The sequence below is a fragment of the Caretta caretta genome, chromosome 9, assembly GCF_965140235.1.
Source record: "Caretta caretta isolate rCarCar2 chromosome 9, rCarCar1.hap1, whole genome shotgun sequence".
NCBI classification, from domain to species: domain Eukaryota; kingdom Metazoa; phylum Chordata; order Testudines; family Cheloniidae; genus Caretta; species Caretta caretta.
In genome coordinates, this window is record NC_134214.1 from 48,349,220 (window position 1) to 48,375,854 (window position 26,635).

At 43.4% G+C, this 26,635-nt stretch overlaps 1 protein-coding gene across 4 annotated transcripts in view; it reads left to right on the plus strand.

Annotated features, from left to right (window-relative positions):
• Positions 1-365: 365 nt before the first annotated feature.
• STAG1 (STAG1 cohesin complex component) overlaps positions 366-26,635 on the plus strand; it is a 378,319-nt gene continuing 352,049 nt past the window's right edge. For 2 of the 4 annotated variants that reach the window (XM_048863147.2, XM_048863151.2), the window contains exon 1: positions 366-556. The gene's annotated coding sequence lies outside the window, so the exon portion shown is untranslated. Of the gene's footprint in view, positions 557-1,661; positions 4,381-10,531; positions 10,551-26,635 lie in introns of those variants that run through there. The other 2 variants (XM_048863150.2, XM_048863149.2) reach the window with 2 other exon arrangements.

Below are 26,635 nucleotides of genomic sequence, written 5' to 3' on the forward strand. Positions count from 1 at the left end.
CGCTCCGCCCACCAGCTGGCGCCCTAGAAGAGGAGTTCAGGCGGAGGGGCATGGGAAGAGCGAGCTGAAGGGCCCCCAGGTTCTTTCCTGTCTCCCAGCCCCAAGGGCAGGCCCCGCCCACGCTAAGCCGAGACAAACACCGGCAAACCGTGACGCTTTACGCTCGTCAGGATAGCGTGCGCGCACACGGCTCATGTCCATGGGGGCGAACCGGCACAGACCGCTCTGCGCATGTCCACAGTTTTCGCGCGAAAGTGGTTTGCGGCGCCCCGCCCCCGAGTGCCGCGCTCAGACGGAGGCGGGGCCGAACGGCTAGTTCGGGAGCGGGTAGTGGCGGCGTGCGGCCGGCAGGGGGCGCCCGGGCTCCGGCGCGCGGCGGCGGCTGCGCCATTGGCGGGTCGGAAATGCCGCCAGATGGCGGTTTAGGATTGCAGCTCCGCTGAGCGCGGCCCCCGCGAGCGCCACCGCCCCGGCCCCGGCCTGGCTCCGGCCCGCACCCACCTAGACCCCACGCGCCAGCCGTAGTGCAGGCTCCAGGGGCGCTGCCCGGCCCGAGGTGAGCGGGGCGCGCGGGGGGGGGGGCACGACTCTAAGGCGCCGATCCAAGATGGAGGCGCGGGGGGCGGGGGCAGCGGGTTGGGGCCGCTCGCTCGGTCTCCGCGGCGGCTGGGCCGGGAGCTGGCGCTGCCCGTGCGGGAGGGGAGGAGAGAGCAGAGGAGGCGGGGCGGCGCGGCTCCTGCCGGAGCAGCGGGTCCCCCGGGCGGGGCGATCGCCGCCATCTCATTGTCTCCGGCGGGGCTGCCGGGGGCGTCGGGCGGGCAGAGCGGCCTCTCCTGCCGCTGGGCCTGGGCCTTAGCGGCGGCGCGGGGCTAAGGTCCCCTTGCCTTGTGTTGGGCCAGGTCCACTGTTTCCTCAGCAACCCCTGGAGCTGCGACCCGCTGCGGGTGGTGGGAGCGCGAGCGGGGTTGGCTGCTCTGTCATCGTAGAGGGGGCGGCCGCGGGGTCGGCGGCTTCTGTTATTGGGGGGGGGGGCACGGCGTTGTGGACTGAGGGAGGGGGCAGCGGGCGACGACGGTCCTGTGACCTGGGGTGGGCGGTGGGAGCACGAGTGGGGTTGGTTGGGCTCTGACCTGGGGTAAGGCTGAAGAGTGCGAGGGGGGTGTTTGGCGGTGCTGTGCCTTGGGGCAGGCTGTGGGGTCAACAGCGCTGTGACCTAGGCTGGGCTGTGTGGAGCAGGGGGTGCAGCGCTGTCACTTGGCTGGGGCGGGTGGTGGGGGCTGTAATGCTTTCAGATGGGGCAGGCTGCGGGCAGTGGGAGCACAGGCAGTAGCCCTGTTATCTGTGCTGGGTGATGGGAGTGGGGTTGGTGGTAGTGCTGGGATGTGGGTGAGAGGTGGGCAGTAGGATAATTGGCTGCACTGTGAGTTGCAGAGGGAGCTGGGAAATATGAGTGGGGTTGGGCAGTGCTGTGACCTGTGAAGCAGTGTGGGCAGCAGGGGTGGGATTGAAGGTGCTATGACGTGGATTGGAGGATGGGTAGCAGTAGTGGGTTGGTGGTTCTGTGACTGGAAGGGTGATGTGGGTGGGTAGCAGGAGCAGGGTGTTCGGCAGTGCTGTGACCAGGGGATGAAGGGGCAAGTGTATAGTAGGGGTGGGAGGTGTGCAATAGAAGCAAGATTGGCAGCAAACCTGGGCAGGGATGTGGGCCACAGTAGCAATGGTGGTGTGATATTTGGGAGGTGGACAGCAGCAGCAGTGGCTGGAGGAGGACATAGGAAGCAATAATCTGGAATTGTTGGGGTTAAGGATCATTGGCAGCCTCACTGTGACTTGGAGGGGGCAAGTGGGGGGATATTTCTGGCAGAGTTGTCACTTGGGAGGGACATAGTGGGTAGGAGTGTCATCAGAGCTTTGACCTTTGTGGATTGGGTGGAGGTGTAGTGATTTGTATGTCTGGGAAGTGGCAGCAATGGCACTGTGACCTGTGTGAAGAATTGATTGGCAGTGGTGGTGGTGGTAATACTGTGAGCTGGGCAGGGAAGGGGGAGGTGGACAACAGGGCATGCCCTGTGACCTGGGGGTGAAGTGAACAGGAATGGCACTGATGCTGTAGCCTTATGGGGTGGTGGGCAGAAGCGCACTGGTGGTACTGTGACCCATAGTGGTAGGAGGGATATTGGCAGCAGCAGTGGTATGGTGATCATGGTGGCGGGGTGAGCAGTGGTGCTGTGACTGGGATTGGGTTATGGTTTATTGTGGCTTTGTGACTTGGGAAGCAGGGTGCCATCATCAGCATTACTAGCACAGTACCTAGTGAGGTGGGGTAGAGGCAGCATCAGCAGCTTTAAGTCCTGGGAACAAAAGAAAACATTGGGACTGGGAGCACTGAGATCTGAAGGTGAGGAAGGGGCAGGAGCAAGGTGACATGGTGTTAGCAGGGGGAAGAGGTGATGCTGTGATCTGGCAGAAAGGGTAAAAGCAGCATGAGGGAGGGGAGCAGCAGCAGTGTATTGACCTGTGGATGAGAAGATAGGGGCTGCTGAGACAGGGTAACTCGCTGTGTTTCCAAGAATTGTTTTTATTTCTCTTTGATGGCCTTGCACCACTCGAATGCCCCTCATTCCCTGGTAATCTGCAGGGATTCCCCCTCCCCACCCCTGCTTGTTTTAGTGGATGGGAGACCTTTGGCTTCTCACAAGGGGAATGTAAAGTAGTTTGCATTATAATTGAAATATACATATTTATGGTTTGAATTTGGTTTTTCAGGTAGGTTCGGTCTCTGACATTAGGAGAGGCAGGGATAGGTGAAGGCCTGAGTACATGGGTAATAGGTCTTGCTATTTCTACTTTCTAAGACTGCCATAAGGTAGCTGTTGGAGGTAAAGCCTTGTCTAGAATAGAGTTACCTGGGTTGTTCTTAATTTGAGTTGGGTATCTCCATTACAATAACATAATGGATCACATCTACACACAGTAGTCATGTGTCTAAAATTTTAGTCTCCTTCTATGTACATTGTTGCATCATTCATTCATGTTAGGGTCAATGATTTATGCATTCCAGAGTTCCTGGGCCAAGCTGATTTTGTGTGGTCTTTTGAGAGGTCTCATTTGTTCATTTGTGGATTGTAGATAACTAGATGACTTTAATAAATGATCTCAGGAATTCCCTGGGGCTGGAAGGCTGTACCCTTATCTGCTACCTGGTTGTGAGCACCTTTCCTTGCCTGAGAGCCTGGATTCCTCACTTGAGTGCCTCTTGCTGCACTTCACTGCAATCTTATTTTTTCTCCAGCCAATGAGAGTTCCCAGTGAGGGTGTCCTGGGTGGATTGCTGATCCAGGAATGGCAGTCCAAACAAATGTGAATTATGGGTGAACAAGCTGCAGGAGATACTTATCAGTTATTTTGATTTCTTTATTGGTTAATGAAATGCAGTAGATTGAGTGGTGGTCTGGGCCTAGCCCTCAAACATAGTGTTGGGACTATTGGTTCTGGCGACCTTGGACGACCAGTAGTGAGTGCAGACTTTCAGATGAACAAGGGCGCGTTTTTGAAGTTGTCTGAGGATCCATCAGGCTCAGATGACAAGGCCTCAATATCAGGTCAGATGGGTGTATGTTACTCTCTAGTAAGTGTCAGATGTTGCCAGTTTCCTGTCTGTTGGGAATAAGTTTAGGGTTGGTAGGTTCATTGTGAGTGCCCTAGTCTGTGGCGCTTTGTTTGGCTATAAAAGTGCTGGGCTGTAGACATGTTGTGAAGGCGGCTACTGTCCCTGAAATCATTGAGGTGTTCTTGCAGCTGGGATTCCAAACTGTAGAATCTGCTCTCCACAGAGTGCAAATGAGTACATTAATAAAAAGGACTGTTACTCAATCGTGATTCAGGTGTTTTAGACCATTGGGAGTGGTTTATGGGTATAAATACTGCAAGTACTAGCAAAGTATAGGACACCAGGATGTTTAGGAACTCTGCAGTATTTGTTTGTGAGCAGGCAGGAGCGCTTTTCTGTAGAACAACATATATGTCAATGTTCCCACTACTATTCTTGGGGACTTTGCTACCCACGGTTTCCCTGGGTCATCACGAGACTTACCCTGACTCAAGGCACTCAGATAGAAGACTCAAGGCACTCAGATAGAAGACGTTGTAACTACAACCTTGGCAGATGGATTGAAAGTGCTTCTGGACGGCTCAAAACATGATGGAGAAGCTTACTTAATCATAATGACTGGTCACTACAAAATGTTCTTGCGGTGACAGGAATGTGTTTCTTTCTGCATATTTGATTTTTCCATCAGAGTAGTTGGGAAACACAAATGCCTTGCAAGCAGCTTTCAGCCAGCCGGAAAGCAGACGACTGGCTCATGGGTTTAGCACCAGGTGAGCTGTGGAAATTCGTATGGAGACTATCAATGCACTTTGTGATTGGGAATGCATTTGCAATTACCATGGATTTTGTTGGGAGCTGTGTCTGTCTCATGTTTCTAGCAGTAATGGCGATTCATTCTTTGTGATATTACCTGTGCATTGTCAATAAATGTATTTGTGCAGAGGCCCCTCAAAGAATAATCTGGGGATGCACCAACTGTGCATCTTGCAGTGGTGGAATCTTTTAGTAGCAATGACGGTTGGAGCATTCTTGTTTTTCCTTTCCCTTACAGTTCTGAACATTTGGAACTGAGTGCCTCTGTTCCTTCCAACTGTGGTGGTAGATAGACTAGAAACCTCATCATGTCCTTCAGAATGGATTGTTCCCAGGCCTGCTGTCATGTTTCTAGTATACTCAATTTTTAAATTTTATTTGTTTGTTGTTTTTTACCAAGGATTTTTGGTAGATTTTGGTTGCAATGCCTAACTGTTTTTTAGGAGCCTAAATCTCATTTTCAAAAGAGATTTAGGCACTTAGGAGCCTAAATCCAAAGTGCCTAAAATCACTTTGGAAAAAGAGATTTAGGCTCTGAAATCGCACATGTTATAATTGAAAACTAAGGAACAAGAGTTCAAGGTGTTCTTCTTGCCCTGCCACTTTTCTTGATTCATATCCACAGGTGCATGGTTTGGCCTACTTATGGAAGGTCATTCGCCTTCTTGTTGCTCTGTGTGCAGTGCCTTCACCCGAGGACCAGAAAGGAACATCAGAATCACCTCCAGGCTGTGCCATTGCAGGAAGCATTAGTAGCTAAACCTTCTGGCAGGAATCCATAAGTGCTGGGAGACCAGTCTTGGTTCTGACCATTGAAGGAGCTAAGAAGTCTGACAGTGTCTTGCTGCAGATATCTGCTTCCTTGACTGTAGCTACACCAACCGTTCCAGTCACTATGAATCCACAAAGATCAGCTTTGACTGAACACAAATGCTTGGTCTCTGCTGAAAAAAAACAGTCCACAAGAGCATATCTCAAAGAATCTGCTTTCCCATTTCTGCTCACTGCAGTTCAAAAGCATTCTCATAAGGCTCTGACCTCTAAAGACCTTTGAAACCTCTTTATAAACCTGTAATTCACCTAATGCTTCCTTGGAGATATCAGATTTTACTAATTCCTTGGTTACTATGATGGCTCAAATTCATCACATAGAGTTCCTTGAACTCCTTTGTTCAGATATGCCTTTGGATTGGGGTCCTCCATTACAGCGCTGGATAAGTTTCTATCAGTGTCCAAAGGTAGAGGAAAGAAGTGTAAGGCATTGGAGCCAGTTCTTCCTTCTCTTTCTCCAGGAAGGAAAAAATCTTGCAAGATTAAACCTGTTTCCTTAGCTATGCAAACCTCCCCCTAAGACCTCAACTGGTTCTCCAGGGAAATATGTCTGAGCTTCTCAACTTTGCAATTACTCAAGCTGCTGTTCTTACCTTTAGAGACTTCTTTGAATGCGGATCTGAATGTGAATCCAAAGCCCAAATCAGACCATAACTGGTCTCATACCTTTCCTTGCTTTCTTCCCAGAAGATAGATTAGGGAACCTACAACGCATTATCAAAGCTCTTGTTTCCATCTCTTCAGACTGCAAGATCATCATCTCTCTCCAAGGGATTATGCTGGGGAGTTACCTATTGGGTGCTGGCAGGACTGGGAGATACCACATGGGCAATGTGGTCATATGGTTCTTCCCTAGGTATTATCCTAATTTTAAGAGGTCTGAAGAAAAGTAGCTGCAAAGCCTTCTGCCAGGGTTTAGTACAAATGTCCTGCACCAGATCTGTTCTTCCCAGATCTATCGCGGTCATTGATATTTAGGGAACCATCTCCTTTTACTAGTCCTACACATACCGTCTGAAGAGGAAGTAGAACATCTTATTGACTGTCTGAATGCAGATACAGCTACTGATGTTTAAACTTCACTGGATGACTGTTGGGGTGCAACATCATCTTCCTCTCCTTCCAAAGATATGCTCCAATTTCATGAGTTCATAGGAAGGATAACTACCTTAAAAATCCCTTCAGTAGCATCAAAGAAAACTATACATCCAGTTTTTGATGTTTTGGTTTCATCCTCTAGGAGTCTGTCCTCTTAGACAGTTTATTACAGCCAGTGAAAAATACTCACTTAAACCCTGCATCTTGGCAACTTCTAAAAAAGGAGACAGGTTGTACCAACTGTCTCCTAAGGGCTTTCCACACCCATCTTTCTCAAAATTCGTTAGTGGTGGATCTGCAGCTCAAAGAGGTAATGGGACTCAAGTCCACTCTGCAATCTCTGACAGAGAAAGTAAGAAGCTAGATGCTCTGGACATTAAAATAGCTAGTTATCAGGCTGTGTTGTCCTATTACTAATATCATTTATAGGAGGAAAATAGCACTGTTTCCCCAGTTGCTGCCAGAAGACAAGAGCAAACTGGTCAAAGCATTGATTACTGAAGGTTGTTTGGTCGCTAACCACACCCTGAGATATTCCTTCAGTACTTCTGATCTAGCATCTAAAGCTGTAGCACCCTCGGTTACTTTGATGTGCTACTTGTGGCTATGCTCATCTGGACTACTTCTGGAAGGAAGAGCCTGGATAGAGACTTACTATTTGATGGTGAAGGGCTGCTTAACTGTAAAAGAGAAACTCCTAGAGAAAATAAAAGATACAAGTCTACAACAAAGTCTAGGGGTACCAGTGTTTTGTTACTAGGGACAGTCTCTGCTTTCTGTTCCTTTCAGGGAAATATCAGCTCAACTTCAATAGACACACAGATCCTACAAACTTATAAGTTAAAAGGTAGATCTGCTGCCTCATCTACCTCTGCACTGGCCTCTTGGTTTGACAGGATTCATGAAAACAAACGGGATTTAAACCTGCAAACAGCCTCTTTTTCATTTGGAAACCGTCTCCCATTTATTAGAGCCTTGGCGTACTGTCACCACAGATCATGAATCTTGGAGATTAACAGGATTATTCCATTCAGTTTGACACTAGTATTCTGCCCAACTCCTGCTTCCTCATACCTCTTCAGGGATCCTTCTCATGAGAACTTGCTAAGATCAGAAGTTGGTTCACTACTAGAGTTAGTTCCTGAAGAGTTTTGGGGAAGGAATTTTATTGCAGGTACTTTTTGATCCCCAAGGAGGCTCCAACTCATTGTAGACCTTTGGAAGCTCAGTTCTGTCATAAGAAGATTCAGTTTTCTCATGCTTACTATAGCTTCACATCCTTATCCACCCAAGATTGGGTTTGGGTTCTCAATTTGCAAGATGCTTATTTACACATCTCAGTCAGATATTTGCATTGAAAATACTTGAAGCTTGTTGTGGGGGAGATGATCAACACAAGGTCCTATCATTTGGTATGTTTATGCCACCTCAAGTGTTGATAAAACCTTTTTCAGCAGTACAGGCACAATTGAGACGTCAGGATACCCATATCCTGACTTGAATGTTTGGCACCTCATGGTATTCTAATAGAAGGATCTGGAGCAAAAGCTACATTATAAATACATACCTCATTCAAAATAAATTGGACAAAATCACACCATTCAGAATTGCCAATAAAAGTCATGATCTCGGTTGGAGCTCTCAAAAAGGCAGTGCTTTCCTTCTGGAAGAAAGGTACTTAGAAGTGGAACAGGAGAACTCACGTTATATGGTGATTGATGTTCTTCCTTACACAATTTGCCTTATGGTGTCTGTGATGTACGTAACTCTGTGCGTATCTAAAGATGAGCTCTCTTCATTGGCTAGCAAGACACTGTATATCACGTACAGATGGCATGTTTATGAAATTGATATTGCATTATTGAGAGATGCATCCTTCATATGTTGGGCTCTTGAGCCCTTTCTACCTCAGCTGCAGAGTGGAGTGGTTTAGGTATTGACTACAATGTTTTATACCAACAGACAGGTGGAGCACATTCCTGTCACCTGTGCAAAGTTGTATAGCCCTGTGGGAGTTGTGCATAGTCTACCAAACTAATCTTATAGCTCTACACCTTGCAGGCATGGACAATATATTGGCAGACCAGCGGGGCAGACATTTACACAGTCAGCATGAGTGATCATTCAAGAATTGGTAGTGAACAATATTTCCCTCTCTGGGAATGTTTGGCAAGATGTATTTCCAGATGCCAGTGGTTTTGCTTCACAGTACGAGCAGACAATCAGTTCATCTTGGATCCATACTTTCTAGACTTTTTGGGTAGATCTCCTCTATGCATTCTTCCAATTCCTTTAATTCAGAGAGTTCTCAGGAAAATCAAATATCACAAAACCAGGGCTGGTGTTATTGTCCCAGGTTGGGCAAGACAACAGTGATTCTCAGATCTACTGTGACTATCACAAAGGGTTTATCTGTGTCTGCAGCAATTTCCGACCTATTGACTCAACAGAGTTCAAATTTGCTATCAGTACACAGAGTCTCTCCACTTGACAGCATGGACCATTGGACTTTGACAGAAGTAAAAATGTTGTTAAAGTTAATTTTTAAAATCAAATTTACACAAATTAAGAAGCAAGGTACTGTACATCTGGGGTCAGGCTTGGGTTATGAGGGATTATAAGTGTCGGTTACAAGGTTCATAAGATATATACATAGTACATAACCAGCATAGACCCAGATTGGGAAACGGGAGTTTTTAAAATGTCAGTAGATAAGTGATCTTGGGTATGCCACCCATAGAATGTATTTAGAGTCCAGGTCTGTATTGGTGTGGTGAATAAGTACATGGGTGGGGTGCATCCATTGGTTCGTCAGGGAAGGAAGGAAATGGGTTGTTTCCCTGAGTGTTCTTGATTACTCGACCTGGTACTGTCAGTGTCCTGTGATGTGCTCCATGTATTACTACTTACAAACTCTTCCCAGAGACCAGTGTAGTGTGCAAAGAGCACTTGTAAAGTGGCTGTGGTGTACACTGTGGGGATGAGGACGTGAGTGCAGGCATAGAACCAAAGTGGTCAGGCTAGTTGTCTACTCTTTTGTATCATTAGAACTGGAAAGATCTGCCTGTCCTGTACTTCGATTTCCTGATCATGTATGTATTCTGCATTTGTTGTCCTCAGTCCTGGCTTTGGTCTATTCCACCAACTCTTCAAGCATCTTTGTCTTTTTTAGCTCCAGCTGATAACACTGGTCATATTGACCAGCAGTTTCCCTTTGGAACTCTTGTAGCACGTCTGCCCTGATTCTTCATTGCTTGATGAGGTGGTTGCTCAATGTTTCTGAGGCATTCATGGGTGTGTCTCTCTCTCTCTCTCTCTCTCTCTCTCTCTCTCTCTTTTTTTTTTTTTTTTTTAAGTGTAACCCTGGAGATGTCCTGGGAGGAAGTAGAGGGAACTTTTTTTTTTTAAAAAAGGGTGGATCAGGGAAAGGAGTATATAAGCATAATTTCTATAGTTTATCACATTTTTCTTACTTTCCAGCAACATGGATGCTTTTATCTATGGTTTCACATGCCAAACTTAACTTGAGGCATTTTTCTCACCTTCTCCAGTGTTAGGGTGGTAGACACCCTTTTGTCACTAGTTTACTTTTCAAAGTTTAGATGAAGTAATTTTTTAAAAATTTAATACTAATGATCAGGTGGTGGGGTCAAGGTAGAAGCTCAAAAGCCAAGGGGAACAGTGGCAGTAAATATTCCATATTATTTTAGGTAGTGGCTACTGTGAACTATAGCAGTATTCTGGAGTTGCCAAAGTGGAAAAGGGAACAAATGTTGCAGGGAGTTGGACAAAATTCAGCAACATTTGCAGTTGAATTTTTCATCTCTTAGATAACACCAGACTACTGGAGGAAAGGTATAGGCAAGAGTTCTGTTTGAGATGAGATGTGGGGGGAGGAGGCGGCAGAGGCTGGCTTAGCTTTCCACACAATTTACTTGATCCCTTGGAGAATTTGCTTAGTGAAAAGTTTTCTCACATTTTTTCACAGGCATGGGCAAAAAAGATCTAAAATTAACAGGCTTTTAAGGTAAAGTCTGTTACTGGTACTTGCAGAATGCAATACCTCCTCTTCCCCAAGTAACTGCAGGTGTGTGTTCGACACCTTTGTGTTGTGTTTTTGTTTTTTTAGGTGTGTGGCTTATGCTTTGCTTTATGGAGGAGAACTGTTTCCCTGTATTGCTTTTTTCCAGCATATGCCGTAAGTACCATTAACTGGCACAGTGGCACATGTGAGCTGTATGTGGATTAGCATTTCCTTATATGGCTAATGAATTATGACTTGCTGTTTGCATGTATGTCAGTTGAAATCTGCCCATTACTGTTGTAACAATAAAAATACACTTGGTTAAGCATCAGACCTTTTGTGTGTGCACTTTTCTGTTCCCCCCCACTTCCTTGTCGAATATGTCTATGTGCAAGGATTGGGGGTGGGGAAAGCAGGGAGGGATGAGGGTGAAGGGACACATAACATTTTTGCTGTAAAATGTAACATCTGCAGTAGTAAAGCTTTTAACAGTGGTCACCATTACTCCCAGACCACATCTTTACAAATATAAAATTATAAATGTTATTTACAAGGCTGAGAAGATGTGTTCTCATCATTGTTGAAGTCTGGATCTACCTCCAGTGATGTGTGTGTTTGAAAGTTACTAGAAGTTCTGGGATTCTGGCAGCGTTTTCCCAGGCCATGAAGTTTCAGCTGTGGTGGGCCCTATTTCAGTGGTATCAGCCACAGTGTTCTGTGACTTGAAGCTTGGGGTCATTATTGTCCCATTTTAGTGGAATGACAGGCCTTACTGTCCATAGTATATTCTGGGATTGTGTTAGGGCATATGCTAATTATAAGGTCCATTTCATCGTAAGATTGAAAGTGAGTAAGGCCCCTTCCATATTTGGCATTATCCTTAGCTTTTTGGCAGATATCTTTCAGGCACATTATCCCCTCCCTGAATTGGTTTCCCGTCTAGTGTATCTCCATCTGGATGAGCTTCTTTGCAATGCCATTGTAATAGGCTTTTATTCCTATTACTGGAACCAAAGTCATGCACTGATGGCACCTCACTCCAAAAGTTTACTGGCACTTTTTATGAGTGCCTCTGGCCAGAAGGCAACTTGTAATGCCTTTTGCTAGCCATGTATTTGAATCCAGGACCTTGTGGAAAGAAAAGTTGACTGATGTAAACAGCTCACAAGGAAAGGCCATAACAATGTGCTGGACAATATGTACCGATTTGTATCTTCTAAACCAGGGGTGGGCAAATCTGAGTATGGAAATTGTATGGCAGGCCATGAATGCCCAGTGGGGGAGGAAGACTCTATGGGGTGTAGCATGGGGGGGCTCTATAAAGGATGTTACCAAGGGGGGGGGAGTGGGGACTCATGGGGTGTGTGTGTGGGGGGGCTCTGTGGGATGGTACTGGGGACTCCTAGTTTGCCCACTCCTGTTCTAGACCCTGTGACCTCTTGACCAAGGAGAACTGGGAGGGGAGCAGATGGTCAGGCATCCTCACTGGTCATTTTGAGGGACTGATTTAGATTTGTTTTAATCCTGCACTGACCTGGAGGTACACTGACACACTGAGCCTAAAACAGGGCTAAAGCCTAGGCCTTGACCTGGATTAGCTGACACAATTTGTAATTTATCAAGCTCACAATTTAGAGATTTGGGAATATGGACAGAGGGTGAATTATAGTTGAGGGAATCACTGAGCTATAACAACCATAAATCCTAGTCTAGATGAGGCCCAGGTGTCAAAGGGAAATGAACCTGAAGGTTGCGAGTTCCTTTTCCCATGTCATGCTGCAAGCTCCATGCAATGGGGTAGCTGTGTCAATCCAAAACTCAATCTTCCCACTCCTTTCAACTGTATCTTTCAACAGCTTGCTTGTGGTGCATACCCCCATCCTTTCTCCAAATCAGCAGAAATACTGTGGGCTCCCCATTAAGTCAAACCTTTAACAAAGGATGCAGAAGGAGGGTGACACCACTGTCCCAACTTAATTTAGCTAGAATACCACTGTTTTCCTAACAGGTCTTTGTGTCTAACTTTATCAGCAGAATGCAGCAGCCCCTCCCTTCTAACAGGAAATTAAGGTAAAGGGGCTGAGATGGTAAAACAAAAAGAACCAAAAAAGATATTAAAATGAAGGGTTAAAAAATGGACATCTGAATATCTTGTGAAATTTTAAATCACTTCTTCTGTGTATGCATTATACATTTTAATTACAAGAGTCCTTTTTGCCACAGGATTCCGAAGGCCCAATATTTAATTCCTTTCCTACTATCTGCACTTTTTTTTAACCAGTTTAAGTGTATGTTCTTTGAATGTTACCTCTAAAGTATGTTTGCTTTTATATACTTGTAAACTACAGGATGGCTTACTTGATATTCAGAGTTCATAGTGTCACTGAGATTTAATCTTGAAAGTGTCATATCTTGCTACATTCTGTTACTCTTATTTATATATTGTGTTTTGCCAGGAGAGTAAACTAACATTAATTTTTATCCATTACCTCAAGTAGATGAGATGAGTAGATTTTGTGCATAAGTAGCTAAAATTTCATGAGAACTAGTGGTGACCAGTGGCTTTGCTGCTCAAGTTTATGGTTTTATTGTAAGTATGAGTGAGGGTGGGTGGTGAGTGTGTTGTTCTGAGACATATTGATTTGTGCAGGTGGAAAATGAGAGGTGTGTGCACTGCAGGGGTTTTTTTGTGTGCTGGTTATAGTGTCGTGTAGGTGGTTCTGTTGATTTGTGTTGGGGGAGGATTATGCTGGGCAATTTTGGGTTGTGGGGAGTTTGATTCACCAACCGCATAACTCAATACACTCTTTGAAGAACTGTGGCAGTTGGGCCAAATAATCCACCATCTGTGCAATCTCTCATATTACTGACTCATTACCTCCATTATAATTGTTGCATGTAAATTAGCTGTAGCTTAAAGGTAGTGAGTGTTATATTTGATATTACAGTGGTTTAGGACTGTTGGCATAGGTAGATGCATGCCTTACTGTTTTTTTATATATAGACATTGTGTGCACTAACTTTAATGCTTTGTGACTCTCTTACAGTGCTGTAAGATGAGACTTTTCTGTAGTAAATGACATCATTTGTAAATATGTGAGAATTGGTTTAAATTAAACTCAAATCCTGAACTTATTTAAACAAAATTCCTTTTATACTGTGTATTTGCTTCCTGGAGAAGTTTACGTTTTCTTTTATTACTGAAAAAATCTACCCCCTGGATGCTAATGTCACTGTCATATTGATTTGCAGTCCCCTGTAAAGGGAATTTGCGAAGATAGTGATAGGTTTCATAGCAGTACTTATTTCTGCAGTGTCATAGTTGTATGTTGAGCTTGATATCCATAAGATAGGGTCCTACAATGCATGAGGTTATCACTCAGTAAGACAGGAGAGACACAAGAGGAAAACACATGGGGAAAACAGTGCAAGGGGAGGTGCCAAAACCCTGCAATAGACTGCTGCATGGGAAGTGTGGATGTGAATGTGCATATAGATTCTGTTTAGCATTTGGAAAAAGTACAGAGTTTGTAAGTGTAATCACTTTGTCTGACAATACAGACAAAAGAAAACTGTAAATTCAGTGAAGGAACTCTGTTCCAGTGGTAAACCATTGTGCACTGATTCCATACAATAGTAGTCACGGTAGACATACTAAACTATTACATTGAACACCAGTGGTACCTTGTGTACAAGTTGGATACAGATGCTGAAATCGTGTATTACCACATGATCATTGTGCAGCCTGAAAAACAGACCTCCACTGATGCAGCAAGCGATGGATTCCTTATTTCTGTGGCGGGAAGCTGCTGCTTCACTCCAGTATGCCGAAAACAGAGAAGTTAGGCACACCTGTGTCACTGTCACAGTGGGGACAGAACACCTATTTTACATCTGGAATCAGGCCAGCAATTGGGTCTTGTGAAAATACAAGCTACCCTGTGAATGGTCAGGGCAAAACAAAAAGAGACTTTACAAGTGATCATGAGCGTGTTAACTTTGTTGGGAAAGTTCATAGATAATCTAATTGATGAAACTGTGCATATGAGAAGATTGCTGAGGCGCCTGAAACAGTGAAAATGAAAAAAATATTACAGTACTCATCTCTGAATTTGCATGGCAATATTTTAATGTTTTTTGACATATAAAAAGTTCTTTGCATGCCTCTAAAAATGGACTAGTTGTAGTACTGCTGCAAAGGAAAGACTGACTTGGGACCTGTAGTATAGGCATTCAGAACCTTTACAAACACAGAACGCAGATACATGCAATTCGGAAAGGATACTCTAGTCACCTTCGGTCGCAAAGCTTTCCACAGCTATGTCTGTTGATTGTGACTGAAACTGATTGCAAGCTGTTGCTACTTGTTTCTTTCAAAGAATCTGTTGCAAGCATCACATAAGTTTCAATCAAGGAAATCTATTTAATTGTCCAATATTTGGGAGGAATAATTCCATCAAGATCAAGAGCCAGAAACTGAATCTGATGTCATCCACGTCAACTGGGTAGAGTACTCAGGTGCTGTCTAACCTCACCTGGGAAAAGTAACAAGGTGATAGAGCACAGGATGAGACACTGCAGTCTGTGATATATGCTGTACTTCTCAGATGGAAAAAAGCGTTTAACTACTATGTACCTCACAGGCATAATTTCTCTGTGGTAGATGGTGTTCTTCTTAAAGGAAGGTAAGTGGTGTAAAGTAGAGGTGGTGTGGTTTTGTGGAATGTTGGTCCATCTTCTTTGGGGAGAGGGGACTGTATCGTTTGGATGGCTTCCACCTCCATAGAAGGGGTACCAATCTCCATTGGGACAGGCTGGCTAGAGTAGTCAGGAGGGGATTAAACTAGTAGCAAAAGGAGAGGATAAAAAGAGGGATGATATGAGCACTTGAGATGATACCAGAATTAGTCAAAACACATGAAGAGAAGAAATTCTTGAATTGCCTTACACCAATGGCAGAAGCTTGAGTAACAGACCAGAGAAATTAGTATTGCTCATTTATCAGCATACATTTGATCTAGTTGGTATTACTGAAACCTGATGGGATGATCCACACAATTGGAATGTTAAAATCAATGTTTCTAACCTATTTTGGAAGATCGAGTAGGCAAAAAGGGAGATGGAGTGGCACTCTGTCAAAAATGGCATTACCTGTTTCTGAGTAACTGATAACTTGGAAGAAAATAACCTTTGAATAGTTATGGATCAGTCTCCTAACAGATACAGCACTAGATGGGATACTAGCTGGTGTCTGCTACAGACCATCAAATCACACTCAGAACCAGGATGACTGTCTCCTTAGGCACCTCTTTCTAATGTATCGGGGGAAAAAGCCCTGCACGTCATTGGGGGATTTCAATTTGAATGACATATGCCTGAGATCTCATGTGGACAGTATTAAAGCATCCTTGGAATTTCTAATCATTATAGATGACAATTTCCTAATTCAAAAAGAGTTGCAGTCAACACCAGGGAATTCTTTATTAGCTATGCCTTGTCCTAACAGATAAAGAGGAATTGATAACAAAACTAAAAATTAATGGTAGCTTAGGTGCAAGTGATCATGAATTGATCAGATCTATAATATGAAGAATAAATCCAGACCAGTCTTTATATATTCTTGATGCTTTAATAGGTCCAGTTTCACAAAACTGAAAACAATTATGAGCTAAATCAGTCAGGAGGAAGAATTTAATCAGAAAAATGAATGATAATTGAGAATCATTTAAGAAAATCTTACTAAGATGCTCAAGAAGCTAGAATCCCACAATCAAGGAAGAAGGCTGTACTAGTTAAAAACTGACTTGGTTTACAGGGGAAGTGAAAGCAGCTATTGTAAAAAAAAAAAAAAAGGGGGGGGGAGAAAGGGGAAATTATTATTAATGAATATAAATCAGAAGCTAGGAATCGTAGAAAATTCATAAGGGAAGCAAAAAGACACCAAGAAAAATCTGTGGCCAGCAGAGTTCAGGACAATAAAGAGGAGTTTTCAAAATATATTAAGAACAAAAAGAATCCTGACAGTGGTGTTGGTCCTTCTGCTACATGGAAATGGTAGAATTGTCAATAATAATGCAGAAAAGGCAGAAATATTCAGCAAATATTTCTGTTCCGTACTGGGGGGAAAACAGATTATGTAGTCTCATCATATGATGATAACTTTATAGGTAACTGAATCTTTCCATTCCACTAGTATCTCAGGAGGATGTTAAACAGCTTCTATTAAAGATAGACATTTTTAGTTCAGCAGGTCCAGATGACTTGCACCAAGAGTTTTAAAAGAGCTGGCTGAACAATTAATTCCAATTTTCAGTAAGTCTTGGAGCAGTGGGGAAGTTCCAGAAGAGTGAAAGAAAGCTAATGTTGGGTCAGTTTTTAAAAAGGGTAAATGGGATGACCACGATAATTATAGGCACATCAATATAGATATAGATCCTGGTCAAGATAATGGAGTGGTTGATCCGGGATTCCTTTAATAAATAAATAAAGGAGAATGCTATTCAGCATAAGTTTATGGAAAATAGAATCTGTCAGACTACCTTAATACCCTTTTTAATGAGATTACAAATTTGGTTGATAAGGGTAATAATGTTGACATAATATATTTAGACTTCTCTAAGGTGTTTGACTTGGTGAAGCATGATATTTTGATTAAAATCTAGAACCGTATAAAATTAAAATGCACGTTAACTGGACTATAAACTGGTTAACTGATAGGTCTCAAACGTAATTGTAAACGGGGAGTTGTCATGGAGTAGGTGCATTTCCAGTGGAGTCCCACCGTGATCAGTTCTTGTCCTTATGCTATTTAAGATTTTTATCAGTGACCTGGAAGAAACATAAAACCATCACTGATAAAATTTGCAGCTGACCCAAATTTGCGGGTGTGGAAAATAATGAAAAGGAAAGGCCACTGATCCAGAATGATCTGGATCACTGGATAAATTGGGTGCATGCAAATAATGTTCATTTTAGTATGGCTAAAAGTAAATGTATACATCTAGGAACGAAGAATGTAGGCCATATTTACTGAATAGAGGACTCTATCTTGGGAAGCAGTGACTCTGAAAGATTTAGGGAGCTATGGTGAATAATCAGCTGATCATGTACTCCTGTTGTGACACTATAGCCAAAAAGAGTTAAGGCGATACTAGGATGCATAAACAGGGAAATCTAGAGGAGGAATAGAGGTTACTTTATTTGTCACTAGTGTGACCTCTGCTGAGCACTATGTCCAGTTCTGGTGCCCTCTATTCAAGAAGGATGTTGATATATTGGAGAGGGTTCATAGAAGAGCCACAAGAATGATTAAAGCTATAGGAAACATTCCTTCTAGTGATAGACTGAGCTCTTTGAGTCTATTTTAGGTGAACAAAGAGAAGTCTAAAAAGTGACTTGATTATAGTCTGTAAGTATTTACCTGGGGAACAAATATTGAGTAATGGGCTCTTCAGTCTAGCAGAGAAAGGTATAACATGAACCAATGATTGGAAGTTGAAGCTAGACAAATTCAGACGGCAAATAAGCTATCATTTTATTACAGTGATCTTATTTAACCAGTGGAACAACATACCAAGGTTTGTGGTGGATTGACCATCGCTGACCATTTTGAAATCAAGATTGGATATTTTTCTAAAAGATATGCTGTGGGAATTATTTTGGAGAAGTTCTATGGCCTGTGTTAAACAGAGGTTAGCCGAGATGATCAAAATGGTCCCTTCTGGTCTTGGACTCTGAATCTATGTAGGCATTTTGTGATCCAGTTAAACTAGGGAAAAAAGAGGACTAGCAGTAATATATTCAGCAGGTACGAACAAAGATATCATTGTTAAGGTAAATGTTTCTACCACATGCCAAATGTATAGAAAACCGGTAGGTAGGTAACCATATTCAAGTTACAGACACATCAGTTAGAGTCTGGGATACAGATGAGGTGGACATTTTTGCTCTAGAGGCCAGAAATTATTGTGCCGTTATTGATGCATATTCAAACTATCCAGAGGTGGCTCAACTAAAGAAACCCACACTGGCTTTCAGAGAAATAGTAGAGCTTGGTTATATTATAGTTTGAGTAAAAACTCTCCCCCCCCCCCCCAATGGAGAGTCAGTGGACTTGCTTGATAATGATTTGTCAGACACAGCAATGCCAAAACAACAAGAAGCAGTTGCACCTCTGGGTCTATCAGCTGACTGGCCTGCTGCAACTTCCAGAAAAACAGTGACAGAATGATTTAGTGGCCCCTCCTCTCCCTCTGTTCCACCAACAACTTAGATTGATTTGTAGAATTAATTTGTTCATATAGAAGATAGAGAATTTTTAATTATTTTTTTTATAAAAGTGTGGCACAGGTGCTATTGTTATGTACAGGTGTTGAGTGTGCCTGAATAATTCTGAGTTACTCTTCACATACCATCCTTGCCCATACATCCTTAATTTGGTTCCCCTGTGTGTATACATTGATAGTCTTTAATGACGACATTACATATTTTTTTCCACAGGATCCCTAACTTACTCAGCTCATAGGATGGCTTAGGGTGTGAATCTGAGTGATATTGTGAATGAGGCTGTGGTCTGTAGGACGCCTGCTATATTGTTTATTGTGAAGAGGCAGGAGACTGCGGGAAGAGACTGGATGGTGGTCTAGTTAAGGCAGGTGGCCTGTCTTATATTCTGGTTGGTTAACTGGGGCCAGATGTGGAGAAGTGCTGAAAGGCTCATGATTTTGCCCGGGGGTGGGGGGGCAAGGGCGGGGATCGACAGCACAAAAGAGAGAGTCTTCCTGCTCCCAGTTTTGGTGCTTGGCACTACAGTGGAAAATTGTAGCTCAGCCCTTGTAGTCCTACAATGGAAGATGCTCATTCACTTCGTTGGGGTAGTGCACGTACAATCTGGGCTCATAAAAGCTGTGTGGGGATGGAGCATGCACAATACACATGAAAACTTTGAAGCCTATCCTTGGCACAAACTGACTTTTAGAGGTTTTATAACTCAGCCAGATCACAGTGGATTTTCACAAGGATAGCAAAAGGCACATCCCTGACACAAGGGCAGTCATCACCCTCTCTATCCCTACTGCATTTAAAGTCCACACACCAAATTTTGGAGGCACTAGAACTTAATTGTAAGAACATTTTAACATGTGCAAAACAATATAGTTTCCCCCTAACTTCAGTCTGAGAAACAGCTGAACTGTTTTTTAATTGCAACTTTTCAAAACAGTTCAGCCCCGGGCAGTCACCCCGCAGGGAAAGTTTCAGCCCAAACAATTACAGCTTGTAAAGTTATAAGCAAATTAAAACATGAGTTTACAATGGGAAGTGTTTGGCACTGGCAACCTCTTATAACATCAGGGTGGAGTGATTTAAATCAAGGAACAATGTAAGCTGCCTTTACCTGACTAAGAGCTTTGACAAACCTCTAGTCAACAGTGTTTAGGTCAGAATTGTTAATACCAAAAGACCAAAATGTTTAAAATCAGAGGGCATGTGCATGTATGGACCTTTATTATTACTTACAGCTTTCATGAGAGAAGGTTGCTATCTGTTGCTTTTCTGGGGAGCAGTTGGTAATTTGCTTATGCATGGCATCAGTATCCTGGCCAGCACCATCACCAATAGGTGAAACCCAGAGCTATACTGTCATACCATTGTCTTTTTTTTCCTGATTCTGAAACATGCTCTGACAAGATGTGTTGAGGAATCAAACCAAATGATACTCCATCCTCTGTAGTGTCAATTTCTTCCCCTATCTTATTCCTCCTACCTTCTTTTCTCATCTTTTCTTCCATCTAATAAGAGTCAGCTTGTCTAGTGAGGACAGAGTGAACCTTGCAACACTTTCCTATGACCAAAGAGGCAATCTAAACGATGCTTTAGCCCAGCTCTAGTTAAGTTTCCCAAGTCCTTGGGTGGGTAATAAGGTAGGACTGTCAATCGATTACAAAAATTAATCACAAGATTACAAAAATAGAATACCATTTATTTCAATATTTTTGGATGTTTTCTATATTTTCAAATACATTGATTTCAGTTACAACACATAACAGTGTACACTGCTCACTTTATATTTATATTTGATTATAAATATTTGTGCTGTAAAGAACAAAAGAAATAGCATTTTTCGGTTCCTCATACAAGCATTGTAGTGCAATTTATCATGAAAGTCGAATTTACAAATGTAGAATTATGTACAGAAAAATCTGCATTCAAAAATAAAACAGTGTAAAACTTCAGAGCCTACAAGTCCATTCAGTCCTACTTCTTCAGCCATTCACTCAGACAAACAAGTTTGTTTACATTTGTAGGACATATTGCTGCCCGCTTCTTGTTTACAATGTCACCTGGAAGTGAGAACAGGCGGTTGCATGGCACGGTTATAGCCGTGTTGCAAGATGCACAAAAGAGTCATATGTCCCTTCATGCTTCAGCCACCATTCCAGAGGACATACGTCTATGCTGATGTGGGGTTCTGCTCAATAACAGTCCAAAGCAGTGCAGACCGACGCATGTTCACTTTCATCATCTGAGTCAGATGCCATCAGCTTGAAGGTTGATTTTCTTTTTTGGTGGTTTGGGTTCTGTAGTTTCCACATCCGAGTGTTGCTCTAAGACTTCTGAAAGCATGCTCCACACCTCATCCCTTTCAGATTTTGGAAAGCACTTCAGATTCTTAAATTTAGGGTTGAGTGCTGTAGCTCTAGAAATTTCACATTGGTACCTTCTTCGCGTTTTGTCAAATCTGCAGTGAAAGTGTTCTTAAAATGAACAACATGCTGGGTCATCATCCGAGACAGCTATAACAGGAAATATATGGCAGAATGCGGGTAAAACAGAGCAGGAGATGTACTATTCTCCCCCAAGGAGTTCAGTCAAAATGTAGTTAACGCATTATTTTTTTAACAAGCGTCATCAGCATGGAAGCATGTCCTCTGGAATGGTGGCCGAAGCATGAAGGGGCATACGAACATTTAGCATATCTGGCACATAAATACCTTGCAATGCCAGCTACAAAAGTGCCATGCAAACGCCTGCTCTCACTTTCAGGTGACATTGTAAATAAGAAGCCAACAGCATTATCTCCCTTAAATGTAAACAAACTTGATGCCTTAGCGACTGGCTGAACAAGAAGTAGGACTGAGTGGACTTGTAGGCTCTAAAGTTTTAATTTATTTTGTTTTTGAGTGCAGTGATGTAACACAAATAAAATCTACATTTGTAAATTGCACTTTCACGATAAAGTGATCGCATTATGGTACTTGTATGAGGTGAACTGAAAAATACTTTCTTTTGTTCATTTTTACAGTGCAAATATTTGTAATAAAACTAATACAAAGTGAGCACTGTATACTTTGTATTCTGTGTTGTAATTAAAATCAATATATTTGAAAATGTAGAAAAATATCCAAAAATATTTAATAAATTTCAATTGGTATTCTATTATTTAAAAGTGTGATTAAGATTGCGATTAATCATGATTAATTTTTTTAATCCCGATTAAATTTTTGAGTTAACTGCGATTAATCGACAGCCCTATAATAAGGTAATGTAATGTGTACTTTGCCAGTGATTTTCCAACAACTGAATTGCAAGTATCAGACAGAATTTTTTTCTTTTTGTTCCCCTTTTTATTTGTTTTAAGAAGAAATGGTATTGGATTTTAACAAATACCCCAACGATTTACTACAGAGGGTATGTATACACTGCAGCTGGGAGCTTACTACTGCGTCGAGTAGTGTCTCTGTTCGTGCTTTACGTTAGGTATGCATGCATTTTTCAAGCCCTTGATTGAAGATTTCTAGCTAGCAGTGTCCATTCTGTCACTGCATGTGCCCTATGCCTCCTTGTGGCAGATACCGTGGCTGCCTGGGCGACCTGCCATCAGTTCCTTCTCTACCACCTCAGCCTGAGATGGAGCCCTAGTGTGTCCGAATAGAGTGTACTTGGCCTTCTCTTTCTTTTTCCCAAAGTTAGTTTATTGTTGTATTTTAGTGTTTTGGTATAGTTAGTTTTAGGCGAGAGGGTTATTTTTTGTCCCCTCTTTCTTTTACCCTCCAGGAGATTTGTCTTCTCCTGGTGGAGTATGCCTGGTTTGCCAGGCTTCAAATGTTGCCTTTTACCTAGAGTCTGTACTCGTCAGCGACTGGCACTCTGTGTGTCCATTGCTTGAGGGAGTCTCAGGTCTCCTAGAAGCGTTCCTTCTGTTTGGCCCTTAAGTCCAGGGCTATGAAGAACAGGGAAATAAAGCTCACCCTCTGAGCAAGGTCGGGAGATCCCCTTGTATGTCTGTCCCTGGACAGATCGAGTGCCCTGTCAACCTCAGGACATGTGTCCCCTAAGAAAGAGAAGTCTTTGGCGCCTGCTGCGAAGACTCTCAGAAAGAGGAGCATAAACTCTATAAGGAGTCAGCTCCAAAAAAGACCATGTCCCTGTCAAGATCTGTCTCGGAGGGTACTGCTAAGGCATAGGACGCTTCCTTGGGTATGGGTAGGCCCACAAAGCCCTGGAGTTCCAAGGACAGGAAGCATGGCTCAAAAGGGCATCTATACCCTCCACCAGTAAGGAGGGTGAGCACAGGGTACCATCGAGTTCAGCCCTGCCACTGTCACCGAAGGATACCACTGCATTGATGCCATCATGCGCTTTAACCAGCCATCTTGGTACTGGATGCAAGCAGCTCATTCGGGGGTACCACTGCAAGTATTGGCACCTGAGATCTAAAATCTCTGCAGTATACCCATTATTGTAGGTGCCATTGGCCCCAGTTACGGTAATGTCCTTACCAGAACCACAGGAGTTCCGATACTTGAGGGACATCTTGGTGTCGGATGAACCAGAGTCCCTGTTGTTGTTGGGTACCGAGTGTCTTCAGATATTTTTGTAGTTGGCAACGCTCTCCAGAGTGGTGATACCTATTATTGAGCCTCTCCTGGAACTGGCTAAGACGATGTGGCAAATGCCTGCCTATTCCACCAACGTGCGGCAGGCAGATAAGAAGTACCACGTGCCCCTTAAGAATTCCAACTCTTTATTTTCCCATCCCCCACCTAACTCCCTAGTGGTGAATGCAGTGAATCAACAGTATAGGCTGGAGATCCACCCCCACCACAAGAACCAAAAGTGGCTGGATGTCTGGCTGAAAATCTTTCACCTTTGTGACCAATCACACAAGGATACTCCTCCACTGCTTCCATGATTGGCTCAGAACTGCCTATTCTTTGAACAGGGGCACCTTGTACAGGTGGATGATGGTCCCCTTGCACCTAAAGAACTCCCTAAACAAGTGGAAGGAGCAACTTAATGTCCGTGTGGATGTCCCTTCGTGTTGCCCAGCCCCGTCAGTGACTCTAACAACCCACGCATCCCTGTTGGATGGGGAGCCCACCTCAACAACCTGGTAGTTTAGAGCAGATGGACAATTTACAAAACCAGTCTCTACAACAACCTGTTGGAGATCAACCAGATTAGTCAGGAACTCTTGCCTCTATTTCCTGCCCCACATCTGGGGCAAAGCAATCAGGGTCAAGATGGAAAACATGTCCTGAATGTTTTACATCAATATGTAGGCAGGAGTAAGATCTGCCTCTTTGTGCATCAAAGCTATAAAGCTCTGGAATGGTGTATACCCTACCATATCCAGATTTCAGCAGTCTACTTCCTAAGCGTCCAGACACACAAGTGGCAGACTCTTCTCCCAGGACTATGAATGTCAGCTGGACACTCAGGTTCTTCACAGCATATTCTAGAGATGCCAGAAATTGATCTTTTTGTCACCTCTGTGAACAGGAAGCCACCTGTCTTCTGTTCAGGGGGGCATGGATCACCATTCCCTTGGGGATGCCTTCCTTCTACCATGGCAGAAGAGTCTGTTCTATGCCTTTCCTTCAACACTCCTAATTCTAAGGGTGCTGAACAAGATCAGGCAGAACAAGGCCAGTTATTCTCATAATACCTACCTGGCTGAGGCAAACTTGGTACTCTTACCTGCTTCAGCTGTGTCCGACTGCTGATCAAGCTCCTGACCATTCCTCATATCTTCTAGAAAGTGGGTTGCTCGCATTACCCCAACATGGTGGTTCTGCGCCTCAGGATGTGGCTCCTGGATGGTTCTTGGGAACGGAGGTTTCCTGATCTATAGAGGAGCACCAGGTGTTATTAAACAGTAGAAAAACATAAACCTGCACTACTTAGCTGAGGAAATGGAAGAGATTTGTCCATCGTCGCTACCTCTGGTCTGAATTCATTCCTCTTTCCCTCATCCAAGATTACCTGCTGGATCTGAAGACATCCAGATTATTTATCATTTTGGTCAAGGTATGCCTTGCTGCCATATCAGTCTTTCATCCCCTGTCAAGGAATCCTCCATTTTTCTCACCCTGTATAGTCTAGATTTATTAAGGATTTGAGTAATCTCTTCCCCCGCATTAGGCACCTCAACCTGGTTCTCAGCCACCACATGAAACCTCTATTTGAACCAAAGGCTTTCCATCATGTTGCCTGGAGAGTTGGAGAGATTGGAGCCTTGATGGTAGATCTCCCCTGTGCCATGTTTTTTAATAATAATGTCTGTTTATGTCCACACCAAAGGTTACATTGTGTTTTCATCTTAACCAATCTTAGCAGCCTACCAGTATTTTTTCCGAAAGCTCACGGTTCGCAGTAGGAATCCCCTTTCTATAGAAGGGCCTTATCCTTCTACCTGGATAGGATTCCATTTCAGAATCGCCTGGACTCTTCCTGTCCTTTTCAGATAGATCTGAGGGTGCTCCTGTTTCTTCTCAGAGACTTTCAAAATAGGTATCGGGTTGTATCTTTACCTGTTATGAGTTTGCAGGTGCTTGGTCCTCCTCCACCTCCTGGGTGAGCGCACATTCAGACAGATTGCAGGCAACATCTGCAGCATTTTTGAAGAGTGTTCCAGTATCTGAGATATGTAGAGCTGCTACTTAGACTTCAGTCCATACATTTTCAAAGCATTACTCACTGCTCCATGCTGTCAGATCTGATGCTCCACATCTACTCTCCTTCCCCTCTGCTTTGGTTATTGCCTTGGAGATGATTGAATAGAGAAGGAACTAAGGGTGATTTTCCCCTGCATGACCCTATATCACCTCGGTGTCTGCCACAAGGAGGTATAGGGCACATGTGCAGGCTGAGCAGACACTGCTAGCTGGAAATCTCTGATCAAGGGCTCGAGAGGCACATGCCCACCTGTGGGGGAGCACCTATGGGCATACACGTCTCGAAGAACTACAGTAACTGTACAGGGCAAGTAATGTTTCCTTCTCAGCATGAGTAGACAGACACATGGTAGCTCTGCTCGAGCTAGTGGGCAAAAAGTAGCAGTGTAGTCGGGGTAGCACGGGGGGTGGTTTGGGTTAGCTGCCCACATACACACCCAGGATTTCCGGGTGCGTTTGTACTACTTTCATTGGACCAGTATTGTGCAGTCTCATCTTCCCCAGTGTGTAGTTGCGATAGAGGAGCTAAATGAGGTCTAAGACTCAGTATGTGCAAGATGGTTGATGCTGGTTGGCTGGGGTAACAGAGATTGATGCAACTTTGTCTTTTATCAAGATGTGTGTGATTTAGACATTTCATTAGTTCATAGGCTGCTATTATATGATCAGGGAGTAACTGTGGCTTTTTCACCGGAACTTGTCCAGAAGAACTTACTTTTGCTTTTTGATATGGACTTGACCACAGTTGTCCATGTTTTGTCACTTGATTAGATTCCTATGATGCACTGTACATGAGATGACACCTGATACTATTTGAAAACTTCAACTAATGAGCTATGTGTCTTCTTGCTCACCCAATGGTGGCTCTTGGAGGGAGAACGTAATGTTTGTGCTTCCTCATATATTCTAATTTTTCAAGTGCAATTTTTTATAGCTGTAAAATGTTACTAAACTTTGTGAATAAAACTAATAGAATATAGAAATACATTTTTTGTTCAAACACTAACGTTCAATACTAATAAGTTTAGTGGTGAGAAAGGAAAGAATGAGAAGGTAGAAAAAGAAAACATAAATAGGATAAAAGTAGATGAGAGAGGTAAACTCATCCCTTTTATTTTAGGTGTTTCCACAGTCGTTTCTGTGGAAACAATTTGCTAAAAACTAGCATATAGGCACAAAATTATGCCTCCTTTTAGATTTGTATAGTTGTGTGGTTATAGGCCTAATGAATCCATTCCTTCTGGGTACAATTTGTGTTGATAGGGTGGATAAAAATCAGTGATTTAATAAATAAATAAATAA